Source organism: Plectropomus leopardus, chromosome 2 (genome assembly GCF_026936395.1).
Source record: "Plectropomus leopardus strain MGB_pleo_1.0 chromosome 2, ASM2693639v1, whole genome shotgun sequence".
Taxonomy (NCBI): domain Eukaryota; kingdom Metazoa; phylum Chordata; class Actinopteri; order Perciformes; family Serranidae; genus Plectropomus; species Plectropomus leopardus.
In genome coordinates this window covers 37,660,781-37,682,352 of record NC_142177.1, presented here as the reverse complement: position 1 = coordinate 37,682,352, position 21,572 = coordinate 37,660,781, and the positions used below count along the sequence as shown (strand labels likewise).

General features: G+C 38.9%; 1 long non-coding RNA gene across 4 annotated transcripts in view; it reads right to left on the bottom strand.

Moving 5' to 3' along the window:
• Nucleotides 1–17,779, bottom strand: part of LOC121960480 (uncharacterized) — a 133,118-nt gene extending 115,339 nt beyond the window's left edge. The window contains exons 1-2 of one of the 4 annotated variants that reach the window (XR_015775028.1): nt 17,686–17,779; nt 17,495–17,576 (exon numbers count right to left, since the gene is read on the bottom strand). This is a non-coding gene — a long non-coding RNA (uncharacterized LOC121960480). The remainder of the gene's footprint in view (nt 1–17,494; nt 17,577–17,685) is intronic. The other 3 variants (XR_015775027.1, XR_006106987.2, XR_015775025.1) reach the window with 3 other exon arrangements.
• Nucleotides 17,780–21,572: the final 3,793 nt, after the last annotated feature.

Sequence of the window (21,572 nt, the reverse complement as noted above, 5' to 3'; positions counted from 1 at the left end):
TACCACATTTATGGAGTAAAGATGCATCCCTAAAAGAGGCGTATTCATATGTGTGAAAAAAAAATGTTATTCATCTCTGTATGATCTATGTACATTTGATTCAGTGGCTTTGTGCATTCTTTAGAAAGCAATCTGTCTTTATTACATTCACACACAGTTTTATAGATATATTTTTATATTTACTTGGCCTTCAGTTGATGAAGTGGACAAAAATATGTAATTTCTTCTACACTGAAGAGGTGGAGTGACCAGCACCCATATGATTCTCAGATCCTAACTTTGAGTGTTGAACAGTGGAGACTGCTGCCACTGAGAAGTGAGTGACCTGCAGTGGGTGAGGGTTTGATTCTCTGCAAGTCAGCCTGTGAAAATCTGTCAGGCCTTGATTCCCTGCAGTGCAGGGGATGGTTTCTTCTAGCTGACGATGGTCGCGTTATGGTCGTGAGGACATTACACATTGGGCTTCAGGGTTGCTTACTTCTCATATCCTAGATGTTGTATCTGACTGAAACATGGCTTTTCCTCTTTCCTGTGTTAAACAAGTGGATGTTGGGTAAGATAATGTTAACCTGTAATCAGAAGAAACACAAGCAGAATTCACATTTGTGTCAATTGCACAATTGACTACAAGCTATTCAATAAAAGGAGTTAAACGTGAAGAAACATCTGCTGGGAAGTGACATAATAACCACATGTATGTAATATCACTGAAATAATTGAAAGGTAATTATTTATTAAGTGGCCCTCTAAAGCAGTAGGGCATCTTGGCTCTCAGTGGCTCTGTTTGTCTGAATTTTTAACATAATGGCCATCAGAAACACATTAACATTAGTTAAACTTTAAGTGCTAAAGAGTTGTTTCAGTTGACAACACTGGAATGTAAAGAATGTAAGAAGAATGTAAAGACCTGTAAAGCTGAGTGTCAATGTAAACTTATTTTAGCAATCTCACATGCCTTCATGCACACTCTGTGCAGTGACAATGCTGCATACCAGCCCTGTATTTGCCAACTAATTTACAACTCTATGTGTTACCAACTATAGTTATCAAAAACAACCAAAAAATAGATATAACAATAATAAAACTTAGTTCTGGGTTGCACAAACCTCTTTGAATGGGGTCAACAGAAGATAACTAGTGAAGGCCCATTCAAAGAGATGTGTATCCTACTGTGATGATTTTGAGATGAGGTGTTGGTGGCTCATCACCATTTCAATGCCCATCAAAACACTAACATACCAGTTAAACTTTAAGTGCTAAAGAAAGGTTTTTAGTTCACAATACTGAATTTAAAGTCCTGTAAAGCTGAGTGTCATTGTGAACTTATCGTATTATTATATTATTTATTATGTGCCTTTCACTTCATGCACACTCTTTGTGCACTGTGACAATGCTGCATGCCAGTGTGTGTAGTATATGTTATAGACTGTAGTTTAAAAAAACAAACATCTTTGAATGGGGTCTAGATTAGATAATGCTAAAATACACTTACAAACACAGGTGTTTCATCCATCACTAAAAAACTATTCATTTTGAACACAATGGAACACATTACAAAACAAGATATTTGGTGTTCAAATCCATTACCTATCATAATAGCATGAAAAGATTCAGAGAACCTTGAGAAATACATAAAAGAGAGACAAGGCTAAAACCAAAAATGAATGGCCATGACCTTTGACCCATAAAAGCTGCACTGCATTAAATACCAACATGACTGAAGGATATCACAAAATGAGCTCGGGGACACTAAAACCACTGACAGTGGACACAGTTTATCACTGTATCTATAAATGCAAATTAAGACTTAACTATGCAAAGTGAAAGCCAGATATCAACAAAATCCAGAAACACTGCCAACTTCCCCGGACCTGAGCTCATCTGTCACATCACAGTGAATATTAAGACAAGTTATAATTGTGTTCACATTATAGCCTTTATTTTAAAAAGCTACAATGGCAACATTTCTGGTGCCAATTTACTAAACAATGAGAAGCTTTACTGAATAGATACATTTTGTATTAGATATTTTCTCTTTACAAAATGCACCTTTCTATTTCTTTTTCATTAATCTATGGTGGAGTGTGAATATCACTCTGTCCTATCCAAAGGGAACTTGTGTCATTATGTACCAGCCAACTTGGGACCACCGTAAGCTTTTATTCTATATGTGTGGCCCTTTTTCTGTAATGTTGATCAACAAAGAAAATGCATTCTTATGCATATAAATTGAAAACGCACATACATTGTAAAGAGATCCTGTGCTTGTAATAACTCTTAATGGGAATTTCAGTAAAAGTCTGATAATAAATCTATTTTTATGATTAATCAGCAAATACTGTTGCTGACCTTTATATCGTTTGGTCCTTTCTGGGAAACCCTTCATTGTAAAGGTGAACATCTAAAGTAGGAATTCAGTATGTTTTTTCCATGGCCAGGGATCAGCCAGTATGTGTGATATCTCTGATCTAGACACTAGAGAAAGAAGTCTCAGACTTGCAATGTCATGAAGTATAAAGTCTGGAGCTGCTCCTTCTGCTCATCGAGAGCCTAATTTTGGGGACCAACAGAATGTTTGTTATCCCTTAAACCCAAATGAACTTTATTATATTGGTGTTGTCAGTTCTGTAACAGAAAATGTTCCCTTATACTTATAACATTGTTCTGGCTGTTCTCAGTGTCATCTAGAAAATCTTTCACAATTTCATATCAATGGAGCAACTCTACACTTTATATCACATGACATCACAAGCACTCCAGTTTTTGGATATGGGAGCGAGTTGCCCATGTTTACTAATGTTTTAGACTGCCTTAGATCATAGAAATAATATGTATGTATTTTAGAAATGGGCATAATTTCCATTAATACAGTATCAAGCCATAAAAAGGTTAAGCCAAATAACCACTAAAGTTGAGCCTTTATATTCATTACACAAACATACTAACAAATCATATTTGAAGAAGAAATGTAACATTATTCAGATGAGATTTTTTCAAGTATTATTAAATATGTTTTGTATGTACTTTACATGGTTGAGTGAACGTCTCCGTGCTATCTAAGAAGGAACTTGTGACATTATGTACCAACAGTGGACTCATGTCATTATATCCTACTCAAGGGTGGACCTTCTTCTGTAATGTGCACCAACAAACAAGTTGCATTTCTTTAAAGTACAGACTGAGAACACAAGTATATTGAAAACTTGATTGACATTCACTACTTGTGAAAACTGGTCAGGTAAGTATTTTGGAAATTGAACAATTTTAAAGGTCAAGTCAAAGTTTGATGTTACATAATTTTAATTTAAAACTCCTTTTTGTTTTCTTACAAAGGAAATGGAGTGTGGACATTTTTTTTTCTTTTTAGAGTGCAAAGTTCAAAGAGTACTGACAGAAGTCGACTTATGTAGGCCCATTCATAGATGTATCCTGTTGTGATGGTTTTGAGATGTGTTGTTGATGGCTTATCACCATTTCAGTGTACATCAAAAACACTATCATACCAGTTTTTCTTTAAGTGCTAAAGAAAAGTTTCAGTTTACAATACTGGATGTAAAGTCCTGTAAAGCTGAGTGTCATTGTGAACTTATCGTAACATTTTATTATGTGCCTTTCACTTCACGCACACTCTCTGTGCACTGTGACAATGCTGCATGCCAGTGTGTGTAGTATGTGTTACAGACTGTAGTCATTAAAAAACAAACATCTTTGAATGGGGTCTAGATTAGATAATGCTAAAATACACTAACAAACACAGGTGTTTCATCCATCACTGAAAAACTATTGTGAACACAAAGGAATACATTACAAAACAAGATATTTGCTGTTCAAATCCATTAACTATCTGCCATAATAGCATGAAAAGATTTAGAGAACCTTGAGAAATCTCTGCATAAAAAAGGACAAGGCTAAAAACCAAAATGAATGGCCATGACCTTTGACCCATAAAGCTGCACTGCATTAAATACCAACATGATATCACAAAATGAGCTTGGGGACACTGAAAACCACTGACAGTGAACACAGTTCATCACTGCATCTATAAATGCAATTTAATACACTACTATGCTAAGTGAAAGCCAGATTCAACAAAATCCAGAAACGCCACTGACTTCTCTGGACCTGAGATCATATGTCATGTCACAGTTTGATTTCTTTCTTTTTGGAAGCAAACAGCTTTTAAGGTCTAGTCACAGACTTGTTAAATCATTTTATAGTGATTAATTAATTAAAATAAATATATTATTTATTAAAATAAGTAATTATATTGCTGATCATTTTATGTATAATGTTACTCGTTTATAGATTTATTTTTCTGAATTTTGGTGATACATTGGTACAATTGGTCTGGTCTAAATATACATATATATATATATATATATATATATATATATATATATATATATATATACATATATAAAACAAAGACAACAATAAAGTTATTAACAGTAAATAGTAAGATAAAACTGAATTCACAGGATTATGGGAGCCTTCTTTAAAAGATATACTTTGCTTTGGCAAGTATTATTTCTGTAATATTTATTATCACAAAAAATGTTGATATATTGCAAGCAATAAAGTTTACATACCCATTTTTAAAGATACAAATGAAGTTTTAGTGAAAAAGAAGCACTCTATAGGTGAGAGAACCAGGATAAACCAGTTTGACTGCAGTATATGGATGTCCCCCCTTTGATAGGCAGGCGTGCTCAGGCTTCAGGTCCCCTCTTGGCAATTTCTTTAAAAATTGTAAAAATCACATTGCAGTAATATTGTGAAAGAAGACCTCAAAAGTAAATTTTCAATTCTAGTTTTGTATTTTTAAAATGACTGCTAATAAAGGTTCCCTCTTGGATAGTACACTTAGATAGTCCCCTATTATTCATGTTCGCATGTATGTGTGTGTGTGTGTGTGTGTGTGTGTGTGTGTGTGTGTGTGTGTGTGTGTGTGTGTGCGTGTGTGTGCGTGTGTGTGTGTGTGTGTGTGCATGGTGCAGGATATTGCACTGCAGGGGACAATCCAAAACTTCAGTATCTATCATTAAATCCTCCTTGAGTCTCTACACACACAAACACACACATTTACACACATTCACACACACACACACACACACATTCACACACTCCTTTTAAACTTTCATAGTCTATGCTGAAGGGTGCAAACTTTTGCCCTCAACTCAAAAAACTTTGCTGAAGAAAGTTCTTGGAATGCAGAATATTGCTTGGAGTTTTTCTGCAGAACTAAACCATTACTCCAGCGTCAGATCATTGTGAGAAGAAGATCTATGACAAATTCATGAAAATAAGACAATAATATAAAGGAAAACTTCCTCATCCTGCATACAAACGGTTGCAAGTCTGAAAAAAATTAGCTGTGTCCAAGTTACATACTACTCACTATAAGCAGGTTTTTAGAATGTAATATATTCAATAATCAAATAACTCAAAATGGCAAATGTGTTGATAAAAACTGCTATGAAAGGCAACCATGCACTGCCAATCGAAATAATTATTAGCAAATGTAATCTTCCTAAAAGTAAAACTTATGATTATTACAGCTACTGGCACTAATATCTCCAGTCTGATCTAAAAGGTGTAAGATCCCGATGCCAAAAGCCACCTTTTGTGTCTAAATAGGCCCCTAGATGCACATGCACAAATTAAACAACTGCAAAAGACAAAATACTCGACAGTCAGATCTACCTAACATGACTGTTTGGTGTTTTTTGAGCTTCAAGTATTAAAAACTGCCAACATTGTCCTTGTCACTACTACGAATAAAACAAACATAGCATTAGAGCATAATTAATGTTGCTCAGTTGCAGAAAACTATTCCGTTTTTAAAGATACCAGCTCTTTACATGCTCACAACTGCAGTGAGCCACGGTTTTGTGTTATTTCTATATGTAAACACTGAGACACACTTCAGCATGTGCAAGCACTCAACCCATTGTTTCCTCCAAATCCCTCTGCAGGTCCCAAAGGGTTTGTTCGTTTATTAAATATTAATAGAGCTAAGGAAATTCACTCATTTGAATATTGACTGGATGTTTATCATTTACTGTGTGCAGTGGAAAAACAATAATCCTGTTAAATCAACATCAGCCATTTTTCAGAAAATGTAATTTCCTTGGCCTCATTCTTTTTCTTACACACACACACACACACACACACACACACACACACACACACACACAAGAGTCTCATGGGAACAACTCAACACAGGTATAGGACTTCAATCATGCAACATGACAGGTTCCACAAGGAAACACACACTCCAAATCCCTGCAGGACTGAGCCTGCGGCTATACAACCCAGAGGCTGCTGCTGATTTTGATTCAACTTCTCTTTATTAAAATCCTCAGAGACTCTCACCTGCATCTCTGCTTGCTGGTAACAGAAGGGCCTCGTCTACACTACAAAAGATTTCACTGCAAAGAGCTCAGGGAAGAACCGGGGTGAATAAACCAATATACACTATGCTGTGAATGTTTTCTTTATTTATCAACAGTGCGGTGTGAACCCCGTCGAGATTCAACCTGCACACTCCAGTGGAGCAGCTCACAGCCTTGCTCAGGGGCAGCTGTTGAGGGAGGACAAGACAGCAAGGTTCATGTGAACACACCTCTGGTTTGTTTTCTTTGGACTGGGCCGTCATAAAAACGTTATTTGGTGCATTTTGCTTCTTACAGCAGCACATTTAATACAGGGAGTTTTGGTATCCAGATTTTGGTTGCATTCAAAAGTAAAGTAACCTTACCTCAACATACTTCTGTGGTCTTAATACTGGTTTACAGGTGGTATTAACTAGGCTTGGGCAGCATCTTGATATTATCTAATACAGAGAATTTAGAAATCCAGATGGTACGTTTTTCAGTACTGTCATAAATACTCCTCTTTGTATGTAGTGCACAGTACGCACTACCATCTCCAGTCTCTGTTGGTGGGACAGGCAGCTGAGCTGAAAGACATTGTGACACCTAGTGGTGGAGAGAGAAGTTACAGGACTGTAAACAGCCTGCAGCCAGCAGAGAGAGACAGTGGGGAAATAATGGCTTTTTTTTTTTTTTTTTTTTTACATCTAACTCTGTGAATTAAGGATTTTTTTTCGACCAAACCGGATCTGATCATTGTTAAACAGTGGACTTACTAATTAAATTACTAACAAGAGTAACCGCAAAGGTTTGGCTGAGTTTTATTTTGTTTCTAACAGGTCTAAATGAAGCTGGTTTTATTGTGAAGTAACAAGGAAATTAAGCCTCATTAGTCTTCCATGAATGAGAGGAAGTCGAATCCAAAAAGTGAAGAGTTATATTTCTCTGTTTAATGAGGAAAATAATTATGAGAATGTTACTTGAGTCTGAAAATGCCAAAAGTAATCTTGATGGGGTATACTGTCATATATAGTATACCTCAGTGAAATTTTAGGAAGGTATGAAAGATTGCATACTGCCAAAGCCTAGTACTAACATGAAATCTGCATCAAATACCTTTTTTGGATAATAAAAATAGATCAAAAGGCTTTTGCATTTACATCTGGTACTGATGTGTGTTTTTATTATCTGTTCTCCCATCATTAAGATCGATAAGATCGATGTAAAGCCTGTAGGCAAAACTGGCAGATGTCAACACGGGAGGTAACGGAGCAATGGGATCTACTTTTTTGTCTTTTCCAAGGAAGTGGTCACCACAGCTGTATGCCAGGTTTGCTTAAAATGGCTTGAAGAGCCTATTAACATTAATTTACCTCTAATTAACTCTTAATTAACTCTACTCTTAATTACAATGTTCTTGCGTAATCATTTGGATTGATAACAGTCATAAAGGAGAACATACACTTCACAGTGGCAGAAGGATCTTTCAGTTTGTAGACATGTACCAAGAAGGAACTAAGTAGGGAAAACTAATTTGTTTTCATAAATAGACAGTAAAGAAGCTAACGAACAGATACCTTACATCACATATTTCCTACAATGTAACAGACATGGCCATGGCAAAAAAAGCATAAATTCATTTGCAAGGGCTGCTGCTTTCAGGGACACTCGCTTCAAGAGAAAACAGATGCATTTGTGTCCTTTGTATGTGATTTTTGTTTTTTTAAATAACTTATATGCAAGATGCGGTTGGCTCCCAAGTATTTTCAATTATCTAATCTGGCCCCCATACAAAAAAAGTTTGACACCCCTGGACTACGTAAACAAATTTGCTGTCTGGCTCAGTGTCACCGTCTACTCCATGACAATAAGATTTATCTACAAAGACGCTGACAAAAATGCAATTTAATTTCAGCTGGTTTTTGAAATGGTAATTGTTTAACTTGGTGCCACAAAGATGAACAGTTTTCCACAAATGACATTTGAGTCAAAAAACAAACCAAAACTCCAATTGTTAGACTGACGTTACAGTGTAAACAGTCTCCGTACTCTGTGAAGACTTAGAGTTCTACCTGTCTATCTCCCTCTACCCAGACCGATCAAAGAGCAAAACACACATTCAATATTCACAACAACGTTGAAAAAAAAGGCTGAACAGAGAGTAATGCTGGGACAGAGAGAGAGAAAGAGGGGGAAGGCATAAGAGGGAAAACATACTGTATACTAAGGGGAATAAAAGAGACGAGTAAAAAGAGGACTGGAAAGAGAGAAAGAAGGGTTGAACAGAGACCAAGGAAGGATAGACAGAGTTAGAAAGGGAGGGTAAGTGGAAGAGATAAAGACGGAGGGTAAAAGGAGGAATGTGAAGTAGTAAAAGCAGCGATAGGGAGAGAGGTCGAGCAAGGATGAGATGGAGTGAAGCAGGAGGGAACGTGACATTGACATAGAGAGAGTAATGCATGCTATACCTGCTGGAGTACAGGATGCCCCGAGGGAGAGAAACACACACACACACACACACACACACACACACACACACACACACACACACACACACACACACACAAAACCATCAGAATGAAACCAGCAGTTGGAAATAAAAATGTGACTATCATGCAAAGCTCCATGTAAAAATGCGTATTTTCCTCTTTTTGTCCTTCAATCTGCATGGAGCCAGAGTTTTTCCACAAATTCTACAAGTGAATGTATCCCCTTTAACCCTTTCTGTCATCACTCATCTGAATTGTAACTCTGCTGATCACTAACCTGGATTTTGTCATAGAGCTTCACAATTTTAACACAGTAATTTAATCTACCATCTCAGCACAGCGGCTGAAAAAGAGCTACTGTAAAGTGCATTTACATAAAGAGCACTATTAAATTATCTACTTGTTTTGTTATCTAACAACAGACACAGAAAAAATGTGAAGAGCAATGAAAGTGAGAGTTTGGCTGTATTAAAGCACATTAAGGTTATCAAAGAGAGCAGAGAGAGAGGTGGAAATTACAAATCACTTTTCTAATTTGAATGAGTTCATCTAGTTTGGTTCAAAGATTCAAAACTACAGAGATGGTTCATTTTTTAAGCTCGTCAGTAACATCATCATTTCAATGGAGTTCAGCATGTGCATCAATAAGTGAATGCATCATTATTCATACTTCCTCTTTGATCCATTCATACATGAACTGAACGCCTTTAATGACGGGGGTTCAACCTCAGCAGGATAACCAGACTGCTCACTTCAGATAGTTTTAGTGTGAGTTGCTGAGTGTTGGAGATATCGGCTAAAGAGATTTCTGCCTCCTCTTCAATATAATGTAGGGGCCCGCATGAGGACGACCGAATGATAAGATGGCATTCAGCTTGTGGTACTCAAAGATAATCCACAGACTTTGTTGTGAGCAGTTTAATGTAGGAACTATTTTGTACTGAACTACACCCGCCAACCGAATCACCACACAGAAGGACTTGTGCTCATGAATGAGAGGCTTATCCTCGTGACAGCACGAGATGACAACATGAACGGCGTCCTCCTCTGCGGAGCTGTAGTGAGCCCAGTGATGCCATAGGTGAGCAAGAAGTAGATCCACACTTCCTTCTGCGTGTTGATGTGGTTGGTGTGTGTAGTTTGGTGGAAACAAAATACCTAAGACTGCACACAAAAAGGTCTGTGAATTATCTTCAGTAATCTGGTCATGGTTTCTGGTGAGAGACGTTGTTGTTGAGTTTTTAACTTGTATTTTTTTGACTCATTGAGCACCACAAGCCGAGTGCCATCAAGTTTCATTATATTAAATAAGGAGAGACGTCTCTACGGCCGACATCCCCAGCACTCTGCAGCTCACACCGTAACAATCATGATCAGAGAGACTCAACTAGCTTTGCCTTGGGGCCACTTTTGCAAAATGACAGGAGGCCAGGGGCCAGTCGCAGCAGCCACATGCACGTTTCTAGGATGTTAGGACATTTCTAGAATTTTAGTACATTTCCAGGATTTTAGGACATTTTAGGATTTTAGAACATTTTGAGGATTTTAGGACATCTCTAAGATTTTAGGAAGCTTTTAAAATTTTGGAACATTTCTAGGATTTAAGGACATTAGTAGCTTCTAGGAACTCTGTCGGGGGATGCAGGGGATCCTCCACTGGCACTTTTGTTTTGATGAACAAGCTCTATTTTGATGTTGTCTTGTGCACCTTGGCAACTTACTACAAGCACAAATACAATTCCCAGTATGAATTCACTTTATTTGGGGGGCCACCTTGCAACCTATTGGGGGCCAAATTTGGCCCACGGACCACAAGTTGAGTATCACTGATCTAGACTGCTAAATAGCACTACCGGAGAGAGGGACATATGTATTTTTGATTTGGAGGTGAGCTGTCGCTTTAATACACTGACACACAAATACGGTTACACCTTTGCAGCCAACAATATGCAAACACGGACAACCTTCTGTTTTTTGCACAGACATTCACATGTGCACGTGCACGTGCGCACGCACACACACACACACACACACACACATGCACACACACTACAAGGGCTCCATTGAGGCTGCCAGGTAGCCCCTGCCGGAGAGTTCACATCTAGTTCAGGTGATGTATCGGAGTAATTACGCACAAATGCGCACACACACACACACACATACACACACAAACACACAAACACACAAACACAAACACAAACACAAACACACACACACACACACATACCAAGCTCATGTGATGCATCTTAGTGATTAGATGTACCACTGGACCCAGAAGTATTCCTCTTTTTCCTTTCTTTCTTCCCCCATCTCTCTCTCTCTTACTTACACATACTCGCACACACGCAGACGCACACACACGCACACGCATACACACACACGCACACATGCAGACGCGCACACACACACACACACACACACACACACACACACAATAACTTCACGTGAAGCATCAGTGTAATTACTTCAAACTCAGCTGGGTGTCATACACAAACAGAGTTCTGGTGAAGTAAGAGTTATGTCTTTGCTGTGCTCACGACACCCTCACACAGACACACATATTTGGTTCAAATATGGACGTAATTACTCCTAACTTTGCTCTCATTGGTCACAGGTGTTGCCTCCAAATGAGTGTAAATGAAAGCCATTAATCGTAGCTGGAGGCAAAGCTGAAAGAGAGTGATTAGCAACAACACAGTGGGCACTCTGCAACAGAAAAATGACTGCAGGTAGGAGATGGATGGATGGAAGGATAGACGGATGGAGGGAGGGAGGAAAGGTTGCTTGCATAAATTTTAACTTGTGCGAGCAATTGGACAGATTTGTTGTAGACTGATTGATGCGTTTAAGGCCGACCAGGACTTTCTGACACAGCATACAAGGTTAGATCCAACACAAATGGATGTTTTTCTTGTTGTAATAAGCACTGGTGTAGAAAAATGAATCAGATAGACGTCAGAAATCCTAGAAAGTATCATTTCTGTTTTTTGAAACCCGAGTCACATTTATTTAATTTTTTGTGCAGTTATGATAACATTTGGCGCAACAAGTGTGTTGCTAGTATCTGGTATTTTAAAAAATATATAAACATCTGAATTGATCATTGAGCCTCCCTACTGGCGGTTTCGTTTAATTTTGCTTTCAAAAACCCTACACCCATTTAGAGTGACTAATGGGTAAATTTTATAAGGAAAAAAAGCTAAATGACATGAAATAAAGGAGGCACTTTCCTTTAATTCCAGTGCTTGACTGACTCGGTGAGCTTAAGTGCTGCATTTCAAAGCACCATCCATATAGAGGTGGTAAAATTTCAATGTTTCAATGTGAAGCACACCATGTCTCCCCCTAACCTGATGCTGAAGCTCCAGGGTGCACTCATTTTCTCCTGACACTCGAACTGTTCGGGGCTTGCTGCAGGTGCACAGTGTCTCTCAACTAAAAACCAAAACCCTCTTACCACTTTGTGGTTTCATCTTATTTCATGTTTCTTTATTATCATTACATTTTGTTATTCATTCAGCTTTTACCTGTCTATCATGTGACTATGTGATCATTTGTTACTGGGTCCTGCCGCTACATAGGCGGGGCTACATTCACAATGCGTATGTTTTTGAAGCCCTGAAGGAGGCCGGCATTTGGTCGAAACATGTTGGCTTTTTTAATGATTTAGCCACTACAATAAAGGCTTTTTAATGTAAATCCTTCTCATTTTTCACATTTGCATACTTCTGGAGTGCCTGGATTTCCCTCTCGCCTTTTTCTGTTGGTTCCTGTCTTCCATGAGCACCCGATACTATTTTGTGACCTACATTTGATTGCGATCCACAGAGCAAACCAGTCAGCTCTCTTTTCTTCTAAATCCAATGATAACTGTCCCTCAAGGCTTACTTGCTCATGCCATTAGGTGGCACTATTACAACTAGTGAATACTGTAATACAGATGTGTCCATGGTGGGACCCTTATCAAACATATGGAGTTTCAGGCAGATCGGACAATGTACACCAAAGTTACAACAATTTCCTGTTTTATGGCGAGACATCATAACTGAACGCCATGCCACAGGAAAACCATAACCGTTTTGCGCTGACCTTTGATAACTTTTCATCACCAAGGGGTTGAGAATGGACACAACACTTTTGAAGTCAATCAGATCAATCCTGTAGGACAAGATGGCAAAAGTACGAGGCCCGAAATCGCCAAAAATGAGCACAAAATTCAAAATGTCCAACTTCCTGTTAGGTTTGGGGGTTTGTGCATCAGGGCATGGTACATAAATGTACCAAATTTCGTAATTGTAGGTGAAACTGGCGATAGGGGCTACACATTAGGGGGCACTGTGAAACCATTTTGCCACACCTGTTCTTCGATCAGTTCCTGTTTACTTCCTGGTTAATAGCAGAAGATGCAAATTAGATGCCTCATAAGGGTCACACGCTGTGATGAAAACTCATGAATTTATTAACTTTTGGTGTGAACTGTCTTGTGAAGGTAGCCATAAAATTTGAAGTCAATCTGATGAAATCTCTAGGAGAAGATCGAAAAGTTACGACCCCTGAAAATAGCCAAAAATACACAAAAATTTAAATTTAACAATCAAAATGGCCGACTTCCTGTTGGTTTTACAGAATACCTCCAAGAGACTTTTTTGTAGGTCTTGAGGTGTGACACAGGCCTGTAAAGTTTCACAGCTCTAGGTGAAACATGCTGCAGGGGCTGCTTCAGTAAGTCAAGTAAATCAGTGGGTGGCGCTACTGAAACATTTCCTTCCACCCAAGCAAGAGACCATTAAAATATCAAGGCAGTTCATTTGAGAGAAAAATACTAATAATAATAATTCCTTCAGTTTCAAGAGGGTCCTCGCACCCTTTCTGTGCTCTGGCCTGAATTAATGACCCCATCCCTGCTCTATATGCAGGCTAAACTGGGGTCTAAAATTGAGGTAAGGTAACTTACACAGTTGGATCACTGCAATTTTTGTATTTGCCAACATTAAACATTAATCAACCAAACTAAAAGGGGAGATGGATAAATGATCCCTGTAAAGAATTTGCTTAAGTAAAAGGCATGACCAGACTGCAGGAGTGATGGGGAGGAGAAGGGTCGATAGAAGGATGAATTGGTCTGGCTGGAGGATAAGATGATTAGCAAAAACATGAAGTAATGAGCAACAATAGCAAGCAGCATACTCGTGAATACTGCAAGGAGGAGGGCGGGAAGAAAAAGAGAGAAAACAGGAAGCACGGGCAGAGATGGAACATAACTGCGATGGGGGTAAAGACAGATCGAGTTAAAGATAAACTGAAGTAAAAATGGATTATGGTGAAGATACAGAAGTTCATTAGAAAGAGAAATGACCAGTAACTGTTGGATGAGCTGATGGTTTTGTGTGTCTATAAGTGAAAAGTGGACAAATGAACGGACCGATGATGGACTGTTGTCTTTTATTTGTGTGTAAAGAAGTTAACAGCGTGAATTCACTGTTTACTCATCATAAATCAGCCCACTAACTGTATTGATTAGCAAAATGGGCTGCTCGAATTACACTGGAGCAGCGATGCAGGTGAAAGTGTCATCACCTTAAACCTGTGAACAGTCATTTTTCAGTACACCGATCCCTGCTTAGAGCTAGAGAGGCAGTGTATACAGCGGCCACTTAGCAGTCCTGATTCTGATTGGCTGGCAGGCGTCCATTAATTTCTTGTAAGGGATGAAATGCCTGACACAGGTGTTTGTTGGCCGTTCTGAATTAATGCAGCAGAGAGTGAGAGAGAAAGGGGATGCATCTATGATGAGATGAGACCGGTGTATTCCACACTATGTGATGTGTATCTCCGGATATAGTGCGAATACAGTGGTGTTAGGTGTTTGCAGCTTAAATAAGTTTCGTTTCATTCTGTGAATGTGAATCCTCAGTAAAAGACAATAAAATTAATCTTGTAATTTCTTGTAATCTTGTATTTCACCGATATAAAGACACAGAAAGACGCAAATACTATTGATATTGCTGCTCTATGACCAAGGATAAAAACTGAGAAAAAAGGTGCTTTGCTACCAGAATGCTATGCACGGATGACGTAATGTCGAATGGTTAGTGTGAAACGATCTCTTATACAGTCAAACCGTGAGCTAAAACATGTTTCTGAAAACACTTGAGGCGAGAAATATGCAACTCAGTTACAGAATCCTGGTTTAAATTTGATCAGCGCTGCTCAGTTTTACTGTTTGTTCTTTGTTTTTTTGGGCTCTGTTTTCACTGTGCAGGAAGCAGCGTGGCGTTCACTTCCTCTTTGCAAACTCTTGCAATTACAGCCAAACGGGGCATTAAAATATGTTTCTGAAAGCATTTTAGGTGGGAAATACATTACCATTCGTATTTCGGTCCAAATTTGAGAGACAGAGAGAAGAGCGAGCGTGTCTCTTGATCAGTTGTATACTCTTTTTTGTTCTTGGTGGCGGCGGCATGGTTGGCGGGCAAAGCAAAATGCAGAAGTATAGCCTAAACTGTGTTTGACTGGCCCCCAAGAGCCAGTGAAACTCTGCACAGTGAAACTCTGCAGAGTTTCACTGTGGGGGGCATACTGAAGTTCTGCTGACCCGCGAGGCATTTTCTCTCACTTGACTGACTTGACTGACTATATATATATCTTAAGGTTATCAGAAGTAAAAAATAAGATAAAAAAAAAATAGAGAGAAAAGTGCTTTTTTCAGTGAATGCACCCAACATCTCCAAAGCATGACTCCTGCAGGATGTGATGACAGGAGTTTTTCACCTGGCATTAGAAGGTTGGAAGACAGTCAGTGGGACGCTGGCATCTCACGCCGCGCTCCCTGCTGTGTCAGTATCACACGTCCACTCTACTTAACAACCTCCTCCATCACTGAGCAACCATCATCAAGGTGACACCGTGAGGCTGTCACTGCCATACCCTTGGAGACTGTCACTACGGTAACACACTGCTGTGCACGCTGTGCCAACAAGGTAAGGTGCAGGGGAAAGGATGAGTTCAAGATCAACATTATAATTTTAGTTTTTTCAGTGACTTAAAAAAAAAGATGAATCGAACAAATAAAGCAAACATTTGAAGTTGATTTTTTTTTTTAAAGAAAGAAAAAGTTAAGGGAAAAATAACACTGTCAGGCATCAAATATTTAACTTTGATTTTCTGGCGGAGGTGGGACGGCACGCTCACATCAGGGCCAAATTCTACAAAGCTGATGAGTGTCGCAGGCTTTAACTCTGCTTGTGTCAACAACAGATATCTCTACAGGGCCTGAATCTTTCCTTTGCCTCTGTGTGTGAGTGTGTTTAAGAGAGTGTGACTGATTGAGTGATAGCGAGGACAGATGGTATTTGCCAGTCTATCAGTCAACAGTGACAAATCAGAACAGTCTTTATATTGTCGTACGGAGGCTACGCGAGGACATCAGTGAGATGCTGCTGACCTTACTAAACAGGTTTTAAATTGGTTTTAATACAAGTTAAGTGCTCATAGTTCGAGGGTCGCAGTGAGAGAGAAGCCTGTAAAATCACAGGCTTACACCAACAAACAGACAACCATTCACACTCACGTTCACTTCTACAGGTCATTTAAAGCCATCATAACCTCCATGTTTGCTTTGAACAAAGGGGATAGTGAGGGGAGAGAAGAAATCAACACACAGCTCTCACTTTCACTCAACTGCAATAGTATTCAAATGGAAAAAAAAAACAATTTTTCCATGATTGTGTACACACCCTCAGTCACAGCACCCCTGTCGCAACACCACCACATCTGGCACAACACAACTACTTTTTTTCATCTTTTTCTTAACCCTTTGAGCCCTCAGTAAATCATTCTGATTTCTATTGCAAACATGGAGGGAAGGCAGCTTTGCAAGAAATGTCCCAAACATTGCAAGAACTAAGTGAAAAGTGACAAGAAAAAGACGTAAAAAACAGTTTTTACAAAAAAAGAGAATGTTAATTAAAAAAACATGTAATAAAAATGACCAGAAACTGTATTCTTTATTATTCTTAATTATATATTTAAAAATATGTTGATTATGTCTTTTTTTCAATTTTGTGTTATTTTTTTAAACTTTCCTTCTTTTTGTTATTTATTTTATTTTATTTTTTAAATTTAATTTTATTCAATTTTGTTTACACTGCTCATTGCCTTTTACCCCCTTTTTTTTGCAACAAATCAGTCAAATTCTTGTAGGTTTCAAATGGTTAAATTAACTTATCTTTTCAATCACTTTACAACATGAAAAGTTTTCACAGCAAATCAATAGGAAAGGGAAATTATTAGAAACACACCTGGGAATAATGCAACAAAAGTCAACAGCAGAGCTCACAACACCCTCCAAAATCAGCATACAGCACCTCTAACTAACCATCATGGAGGGTGAAATCACCGAATCATTTAGCTCGATGTTCCTCACAAACTGGCCTCTGAGAGTCCACAGCTAGCAAACATTAAAAGTTGTGCAAAAGTGTCACTTCTTTTTAAAGCTGACTCTGAGGACCAGAAAGCAGTCAGCTGGTACATTTAAGAGGAAAAGGCCAGTCTAACCACTGCCTGCAGGCCAATTCAAACTCTTCAGTATGTTGTGCTCCAGGCCATAGCCTGATCCCTCCCCTCTCTTACCTTCTGCTAACCCTCCAGCCTTTAGACTTCTCCCTCTGATGTGTCTCCATTGGTGGAGGTCCTTCCTATAAAGGTAGAAAACCTGTGTGTAGAGATGTATAAAGTCAGTAAGTCATTTTTAACTTTAAACACTTTAAAAAGCTGGATGGAGCTGGATCTCCACCATGGTCTCCACACCTTCATGCACTCACCAGCACTTCCTGGTTTCCCTCTGACATGTGACCGATCTGACCAATCAGGAGCCATGAGGACAAAAAAGGTAGTGCACCAGAAAGTGCTCTGAACTAAGGTAAATGTGAGGAGAAAAGAAAGAGTACATTCAGCTGAACATTTGGGAAATATTTTAACTTGAAAATGTGTAATTGGACAACTCTGAAAGATTCATACTCTATATTAATTTTATATTAGTTTTTAATTTAATTAACTGTTTCAAAGTAATGATCTGAAACTTTTAAATTTAAATAAATAAAGAAATGCCTGTTAAGTCACTGTCTGCATGAATGAGGATCTGAGAGGAGCTGGAAATGTTGACACTTTTAAACATAAACTAAAAGCCTATCCTTTCAGTCTGGCCTTTATGTAGTGTCTTACTATCACAATTTTGTGGCATATTCTTTTTTTTTTTTTTTTTTTTTAGATTCATTTTTGAGATCTATTTTTGCTTATTTCCTGCATTGTTCTCGTTTTTGTATCGCCAGTCACACTGTAAAGCACTTTGAATTGTATTTGATTTGTTTGAAAAATGCTATATAAATAACATTTTGACTGACTGGCAGTAACTACTCTACTTGTAACTGCTGATCATTGAATAATTTCTGTATTTTAGTAGTTTAAAGTAATTCAGAGGATAATAGAGAGAATATTTAAACTTGCATATGTGTAATTAGTCAACTTTGAAAACTTTATATTATTACCTTTATTTTAATCAATCTTCTCAAAGTAATAATCCCAAACTTTTTTATTTAAATACATGTTAAGTTACTCTCTGTCAGCAAAGGTGATTTAGCTGATGGCCCTCTGATGAAAGTATTGCATTATTTATATATTTGCAATTTTGAACTGAACTGGGTATTGTTTGAAACATTTGCAGAAAAATGCTGTATTTAGTAACTGCTAATACATACCAAACATTTCTAACTGCTGCAGCTTCAGATTCAAAGCATCTAACCCTTTTAAAAACTAGGCAAACTGCCATGCTTTTTATACCAACTAATTTCTTGCATTTTGAGGGATTTTTTTTTTGCCAAGGTGCTCATTGCATTTTTTCCCCATATTTTTAAAAGAGAAATAGCACCACTTTGCACAGGATTTAAAAGTTTAAATGCACGTGAAAGGCATCTATGCAGCACAAGAAAAGTGATATCAATCCAGGTTTCAAAGGGTACAACATGAGTTGACTTTTATTGTGAAGTGGTCACAGGAAATGCAATATTTTTGCGGTGAGATTAGCACGACTGCTACTACAACCGCCATTTTCAGCATTTGCTGGACAGGTAAACAGTATACAGCAGCATGGACAGCCCTCTGTGAAAACTTTACAGAGGGTACTTCTCTTGTCTTATTTACTCAGTTTCTCTTTCAAATTCAGGCTAATTAGGAGCGACGTTTCAGCGCTGCTTAGGAGGAAACGGGCGGTAATTAATAGCAGCACGTCATTGCATCTCACTGGTTAAGGAGTTTAAATCTGCGTGTTCACCTGGGTGCTGTGTGTCCATCACTGCCCGTCACAGCTGATAAATACCTGTGACTGTACTGCAGAGTAATTTACCTGGTGTGAAGACTGTACACATTCCCAGTGCATAAAAAGCCAGATGTTAGCGGGCTCCGGTGGGGTTTTTTTGTGCAGTAGGAATAATGCTTAAGTGAGGTAACAAACCCCATCCACTGTGCCCTGCTGTGTGCCAAATCATGCCGTATGCAGTATAAAATCAGATCACATTTGCTCATAGAATGATGAAAATATCACAATTATTTCCCAACTTCCATATTAAAACAACAATAGTTTATTTTGCTGCCCCAGAACTCTGTGACCTGTAGTGCTGAACTGCATTTCGCCTCTTTAAACTAGCAAGGGTCATACAAATCCATGAACCTTTCCTCTCTTATTTTCCATCTCTCTCTTCATAAAAATGAATTCTTGCACAAATCATATTCTCTTTGCTGTTTGACGTGACCTGTCAGTCACTGCGGTCAGACGACTGCAGCTCTGATGTTTGCACTCCCCTCTATTTGAGGCTTGTAGTGTTGCTGATAGAATTTAAGCTCATTCTGAGTCACTCTGGAAAGTGTCTGCTAAATGGCTGAAAAATATGTACGGCGTGTCTTCCCTCAGGCTACATTATGCATGCCAGTCAGCCTATCAATCACCACCCTGCCAGCACACCAATCACATTCACAACACTCTAAACTGTAGAATAAAGATGAGCGCCAGCTTCCATTTTTCGCTGTATCGACAGCTACATTTAGAAACACAGATGGACTTGACACAAGGATAAAAAGTTTTGTGTTTTTTTTTTCTTTCTCTTTTTGCCGGTGGGTAAATATGCTGAAAAAAAAACAATGTTTGATGTTTGCCCTGTCAATATGGCTTGTGCTTGATAACCACGCTGGCGAAGCAGGAGGCACTCGGCTGTAATCCTCCAATAGGATTGGGGAAAACAAAGTAGACCAGGAAGGGCTCACGCTGTGCCGGTGATGAGTGGTAATCATGACAGGATGGCGAGTGCTTTTATTAGGGAAGAGCAGGTCAGGAATGAAAGCACTTCTGAGGCATGTGAGCATGCACACACAACTAAAAGGACGTGGCGAGACACTGCGTCTCACACAAAAACATCCCTTTAGGGGAGGTTAACACTGTTGAGGCCAGTTTGCACAAGCACATTGTCACAAGCTGTCATAGCACAAGGGGATAGAAAACATTTAATGATTGGGGTTTTGGGGAAGAAAACCTGAAAATTGTAGGGGAGAGTGGCCAAAATTGTACCATTTTTCACTTTACACTCTTTGAGACGGAGATTGTCTTTTACCTACATGTGTCTGCTATCAAAAACCACTTAAACGTTTTGGAAAAATAAAACAAGTCATGAGGAATTAAACTTAATTTACAGACTACAACTCGCATGCATGACGTTCAAAACATGCTGACTGAAAGAACATGCAGACAACAGTTTTGATTTTAGCTCAATTGCATACAAACACAAATTTACATTGAAAAATAATTTTGGATCTTATTTTTTTAATTATCTATCCTTTTATCTATTTTCATCCACTTATCCGAGGTGAGGTCTTGGGAGCAGCAGGCTGAGCAAAGTATTCAGATGTCCCTCTCCCTGGCAATGTTTTCCAGCTCCTCCAGGGGGAGCCAGAGGTGTTCCCAGGCTAGATGAGATATATAATCCCCCCAGCATGTTCTGGGTTTGCCCTTGGGTCTAGGATCTCTACCAGTTGGACGTGGCCGGAAAACCTCCAGCGAGAGGCAGCCACCTCAGCTGGCCCCTTTCAGCAGCTCTGCAGGACAACAGCTCTACTTCAAACCATCCCCGAATGTCTGAGCTCCTCACCTTATCTGTAAGGCTTAGCCCACACACCCTACAGACAGAACTAATTTAGGCCACTGGTATCTGCAACCTTTTTTTTACGGTCAATACCGAAAGCTCATAACCATAGGTGAGGGTTGGGGCAAAGATGGAGCAGTAAATTGAAAACTTTGCCTTCAGTCTCAGCTCCCTCTTCACCACGACAATCCATGCCTATCCATCTCACGCTCCATTCTACCCTCACTCATGAACAAGACCCCAAGATACCTGAACTCCTTCCCTTGGGGGCCAATCCACTGGTTTCCAGCAGGAAACCACAGCCTCCAGCGACCACTTCGCACTTCTCCTTCTCCTGAAAATGCCAGATTTCGGTGGTGAAGAAATTGTACTGCACTTCTACAGCACTTTTCTAGTCTTTCAGCTACTCAAAGCACTTTTACACTACATGTCACATTCACATTCACACACACATTCACACACTGGTGACCGAGGCTACGATACAAGGTGCCACCTGCTACTCAGTACCATTCACACACACTCAC